Raw genomic sequence first — 6,673 nt, 5'->3', positions numbered from 1 at the left:
AACAATGTTCGCCTTGACTTAGATGATAAAACAATCAATTAATTATTCAAATTCTAGTCTTGATTAACACAAGAATACTATGTGAATTAAATTAATTAAAAGTTTGTTTAAAGTGATCAAACAACACTATTTATTTAATTAAAGTTATTTAAACAATAAAAGAAAAGTGATTTATCTAAGTGCTCAAGAAATTAATTGTTCTTCTGTTATGTTAAATCTCCGTTTAATGTGTTTTTGGAATTTCTTTCTTCTTTGTACCTTGTGGGACTTTAATGGACAATTAGGGTTGAAAAGTATTTGGGAAGAGAGAATAAAAGTAGTATGATAGTAAGAGGAATTGGGAGATTAGGGATTTAGAATGTTAGGGTTTAGAATTCTGATTTTTTTGTCCCCTTTAGGGTTAAACAAAGACCCCTATTTATAGGCGTAGGAATCTAGGTTTAGGGTTTTAGAGTCGCGCCGTCAAGTGGCGCGCGCAACTCTCAGAGTCGCGCAAGTATGCCCAGTGCAACTCTTTAACTTGCGCTCGGTAGGCGAGCGCAACTCTAACAGTTGCGCGCGGTGCGATTTGCCTTATACGAAAATGCTTTTTCAAAACATCCATAACTTTTTATTACAAAGTTGGATTAAGACATGTGAGATATCATTGGAAAGCTCTGAATGTCTATTTTCTAATGCCGTTAGAATTATATGAAAATATGTTATGGATCAAAAGATATGGTTGTTGGAGTGCAAGGGTGTCGGTTTTAGGGCCCGGTTTAGTGTTTTGATCATAACTTTTTCGTTTTAACTCGGAATTAGCCTTATAATATACCTTGGAAAGCTCTTTGAAAAGGTATATCCATTTGTATTGGCCTTGAATAGAAATTGGATGGGTGATTTATCTGATTGGCTCGGTTTTTAACAATGTAAGATCCATTGGATACAATCATTGCATTTGACGCATTTGGGTCCAGTTATTAATCAAGTTTAAACATGTATGAGCACGTTTTAGGCCTAATTAGTAATTGGACAAGGCTCTAAGATAAAGTGGTCTCAAATATGGGTTTTAACTTACTTCATAATGCATTTCATAGTCCATAAACACTTCAACTTTGATCTAGAATGAAGAACGGATTTTTGTAACATCATCGCACTCCTGTCGGGACAAGAGACCAAACGTAGTTGTCTACTTTTAGCCTCCACTTTGATCGAGTCTAGAATAGATGATGATCAAAGTAGCCAAGAATATAAATCCGAGACTCATTCTGCGAAGTTCCATAAAAATAAAGAATCTTTCAGTAGTGTTGAGAATGTCGAAACTATTCTCGATTCCCTAAATGTTCAAGACAAGTAGCTATAAAGGCTAGGAAAAGTATTTTCTAGACATAGTGCGCTAAATAATTTAGATTGATTCTTTGCAAATTTAGAACGATTTTACAAGTAAAGGCTGTCCTGGGTGATGTCAAGTCATGAGAAGAAATCGGTTTAAAAAGGATTAAAGGGGATGACATCCTCTCAATTATGGCATCGTTGATCTAAAGTCCATAGATATGTCATTGAAACTTTAGTATGATTTTAACAAGTTAAAAGATGATAAAAGGAGGGGTGTTTTGGCCTTCGTAGCCTAACACGTGAATAAAGTTTTTGACACTCGCTTGCCAAAACGGAGTATTCAGTGTCCACAAGATAGAAATACATGTCTCAGGACTGGAGGCATATATACAAATCTAGTGAGAGAGAAGAAAATCGACAACTCTATCAGCAGTTTTGTCCACAAGATGAAAACACGTGTCTCGGGATTGGGGGCACGTGCCTAAATAGATGCGACATTGCACGTCGCTGTTTATACAGGGGGTGGACGGACACCCTAACTGTCTGGTAAGCCAGTAAGCTCACTAACTACCGTATTTTCTTCCAATCGAGAAGTGTATGTTCTCGATTGGTTCGGCGCGCCAGTCGACTCGTTTAGCTAACACCTACAGAAAGACAGAAATTCTACCGTTTTAGTTACGAGAGGTAGATCACGTTGCTGGGAAGAGGTGAAATTTTACGCAACACCTACGCCATACAATTTTATGTTGTATGATAATGCCATCCTTTTTGCTGTGGACGCCAAAAAGAAAGAAAAGAACGTGACATTTCTGAAGTTATTACAGTAAAATGACAAACCTGTTTATGGGGGCTTTTAGGTAAAGCACCACTACGAAACGACTTAAGACATGCTCACAAAAAACGTCCAAAACATATGCTTGGGGCAGGCACATAGCTCGGTGTGCATGCAGGATGATGCAAAAAACTATTAAAGAAGAAAAGAAACTACTGGATGCAAAGCAATTTTAAAAGATTTCGATAATTCGTGCGTTATTACGTCTAACAACGTACAAAATCGTTAGGAAAAAAGTTCAAAACGGATTGAAATTTGAGTACTGGTCTTTTAAGTAACCAGTGTCCGCGCGCAACTTAGTAGGTCGCGCTGGCCAGGCGCGCACAAGAAAGTGGGTTGCGCTGGGATGCCACGCGCAACTTGATGAGTTGCGCGCAACATTTTAATTAGTAAAAAGAGTTGGAGAAGCACGATCTGCAACTCACTCTCTTCTTCTCCTCTTTCTCCAATTTTGATCTCTTTCCATTTTTGGTTGTTGTTTAAAGCTAAGGAAAGTAAATCTTGCTCCAGACTTTGAACTTGGTCAATAAAATGGAGAAAGCCGAATAAATAATCCTTACTAGAAGTTAGAGTTTTTGATTCGACTTGTTTTCATGAATTTGTTTGTTTTGTTGTTGTGACATGTTTAAGCAATATATTGCAACAAATTTCATGTGAAGTGGTAAAGTATTGATCCTATATGAGCATGTACAAGCCTATGTATGTTTTTCTTTTGTTCGTTTAATTTTGAATTTGTGCTTGAACTTTATTTCTTTTTTTTGCTCACATAGACTATACTTGTTAATTTTACTGTAAATTGAAGTGTTTAGAACAATAATTATGCATTAAAATTATAAATGAAATTTTGAACTTCGATAATAGCATGAAATTGTTCATGTTTATTTTTTTTTCATGCGTAAGTTGCAAAATTGGTTTTATCAATGATAAAAATAACTAATGGTTATTATTATTCACTTATAAAAATGTGATTCCAAGATTTGCACAAAACTAGTTAGTTTAGGAAATTCTTTAAGACATCATCGAACTAGAGTAGTCTGGCTATACTTCGGGCTTTTGAGCCCCCATTTTATGTTTTCGAATATTGTAGCCCCCAATGTTGGATGACTTCGATGACTTTTTTGTTTTTAATAATTAGACCCTTTCATGTTGCTTGAAATGGGTCTAGAAATCCTGTGTTTCGTCTTATTATGATAACAACTAGGATCTTGGAAACGATTAAACTAGTGTGTTTAGATCGTTTTTTACCATTCATAGTTTTAACAAAGGAAATTTGCTAAGTCTAGTAATATTGGTCATTCATTAGAAAAGTAAGAGGGAAAATGAATTGTTGTTCAAATTTTTCCTCTATTCTTGCTACTTTCAAATTCTTTCTTTTGAGTTTAAATTTTATTACTGATTTGAAGCTCGAGAAAGTAGATGTTATCCTCCTTGCGAAATTCCAATGTGTGCAACAATGGAGAATAATTTAAAATGAAGACTCCTTAATTTAGCATTTAGGATTCTTTTGTTTTACATTCTAATTCATGAAATTGTTTGTCTTATGATAATAAAGTGTCTTGATACAATTTTCATGATGAATGATTGAGTATTTAACTTTCGTATGAGCAGGCATGTTGTATACGTTTGGACTCTATTTTGATACTCATGATTTTGTTTCTTTCGCTTTATACTAGTCATACTCTCTAATCTCTGGAGTAAATTGAAGTATTGAAACAACAATTATGCACGAAGATTAGTTTTTGAAGTTGAACTTGAAAATTGCTCGAACATGTGATATGTTTGTAGTTTGTTTCTACAAATATTTCACTAATGCCTCTAAGTTATTTTTTTATCCACCAAATACCCATCAAAACTTTCAAATTCATTATATAGACACGAGTTTTACAAAAATATCACCAAATACCCTTAATGACTAACGACGGTTAACTCCGTTAGTCATTAAGACTAATTATGACACATGGCAGCATTTAATTGGGTATTTTTAAAATTATTTATTTAATAATGAATGAATAAAAAAACTTTTTTGAAAAAAATATAAACAAACCACCTCCTCTCCCTCCACCAGCCTATCCATCACCCCGCATCTACCTCTACCTCTACCTCTGCCCAGCCTAGGCCCCACTTCTCCTTCCCCCAACGCGCCCAGACCCCCCCTTCCCCTACGTCGGCATTGCCGCCCCAACCCCTTACCCCCCTGAACCATTATCCCTCTCCCCCGAAACCTTAGAAATCACCATCCCGCCACTCAGTTCGTTCTTCATCTCGCCGATCTCGTCATCGAAGACGATTCCACCTCATTCCTCCGACAAAAACAACAATGGCTACGACACTGGTCCCTCCTCTTTGCTCTTTAATTCGTCCATTACTTTCGACCTGGTAGTTCTCCAGCATTTTGTCAGGTTTAAGTTGGGGTTTTAGAGGATAGGGATAGGCTTCCTAGAGTTTTGAGGTGGGGGAAATGGTGGTTTAGGAGGAAGGAGCGAAGGTAGGGAGAGGTGCGGCGAGGTAGCAAGGGAGTCGTGGGCTAGGGCAGGGAGTTCTAGACGCCGGCGATAGTGGGGCAGGGATCGGACCTGGGCTAATTTTGCTGTGTTTATTTGTTTTTGAATTCGAGGAAGAGGAAGGAGAATGCCGAGGGGAGAGACGGCTAGAGACGCCAACAAAGGGGTAGGGAGGTCTGGGCACCGATGACGATGGGGATAGGGATCGGATCTGGGTGCCGGCAACGGTGGGGATAGGGATCTGATCTAAGTGCCAACAACGGTGGGGGTGAGAAGGGTAGGGTGGCTGGTTTGGGTGGTGTTCTTTTTTTTTTTATTTAATAATTAATTAAAATATTTGAAACAGAGCCAATAATATGTTGCCACGTGGCCAATTTAGCCTTAGTGACTAGCGGAGTTAACATTCGTAAGTCTTTTGGGCATTTGGTGACATTTTTATTAAACTCAAGGTTATATGGTGAATTTGAAAATATTCATGGGTATATGATAAATAAAAAAATAACTCAGGGGCATTTGATGAAAAATCCGTTGTTTCTATGGCAAAGTTTAGTTGCAAACTTAGTTTTCAAAGGAACAAAATGATTATTGAATCATTGTAATGCTTTTGAAAATTGTAAGGCTCGAGATCTAGTAAACCATTTGTAGTTTTAGGCGATTCTCGAAAGTAGCTCGAATGGCATGAATATCTCATTTTGTTTATTGTGGATATTGGAGCCCCCATGTGTCGGGTTATGTGCATTCTTGTCATTTCACAAGTCTTGGAGCCCCCAATTTGGGGTAGTTCTAATGACTCGCTTTTGTTTAGGCCATTCATATCATCATGATGTTGGATTGAGCCTATGTATCCTATGTTTTTGTGTTTTGAGAACATTTTAGGACTACGACATGGTTAACGCCTTTTAGCTAAAGCCATGTTTAAGGAAACAAGTTAGTTCTTTGCTTGTTTATAAACACAAAATAATTAGTTTAAGGTTTAATAATCTTTACCTAATGTCTAAACGTTCGTAAAGATCATTACGGTGATATTATTCTCAAAGTTGATTTAAAACATCAAATGATTTCATCGTTCTTATCAATCTTTGATTTTGGTCTTGTAGGTGGTTCGTTTACCATCCCTAAGCCAATATTCGCAGGATGACTAGGCGAGAACAAGTTCGAGTCAAGAAGAAGTCAAATATTAGTTTGTTCCTTTTGGAAATATTTATGTATATACATGTATTATCCAAACGTTTATTGAAAATCTGAAAATTTATTTATTTGAGAAAATGAAACAAAAATTTAGAAAGGAAATTTTGAAGACTGTTTTTTTTTAGAAACATGTTATTTCGAACTAGAATTCAAAATTTTGAGGGGGTCCATTAAATTTAATGAAAGTTTGTTTTGAAAATAAAATAAAGCAACTCTTCTAGTGGGCAAAATATATAATCATATCATTTTCGAAACTGGACCCAAAATGGAAGAAAACTCTAGCTCGTAATTGAGTGTGACTTTTGTGTCCAAGATTGATGAAGGTAAGCTGGAATTTGAAACTTATTTCAACAAATATATGAAAATGTGAGCAAACTTTCGTATATGTAATCTTGTTATCTCTCCCTTTTTTAGTGTTTGTCATCATTGTCATACTTTGTTAATCGAAAGTGAAGTTCTTCCAATTAAACAGGTACCGTAGTTTGAAAATGAATATTTATCAATCTTAAGTTTGATGGAGTGTTAGAATAATGTATAGAATCATTCGAATCACTTTCCAAAATATGGTCTTAATAAAAATAGAATAGGTCTATATTTTTGTAGACCCCATGTGTGGACTTAGGTGACTTTCAAAATTCATGTATACATATGCTAGAGGATGTTTCTCATGTTTATTTGATGCCCCAAGATTTGTATTTTCAACTTGTGGGATTTTGCACATATTTATCATGAATTGTTTGATCAAGTAGGAAGTAATGTTCTTCCTTTTGTCATTTAAAGTTATTAAGATGATTCATAATAAGCTTTGCGTGACATTGATGTTGTAACATAATTAACG

The sequence above is a fragment of the Chenopodium album genome, chromosome 17, assembly GCF_948465745.1.
Source record: "Chenopodium album chromosome 17, dcCheAlbu1.1, whole genome shotgun sequence".
Classification (NCBI taxonomy): domain Eukaryota; kingdom Viridiplantae; phylum Streptophyta; class Magnoliopsida; order Caryophyllales; family Amaranthaceae; genus Chenopodium; species Chenopodium album.
This window is presented reverse-complemented; position numbering follows the sequence as displayed.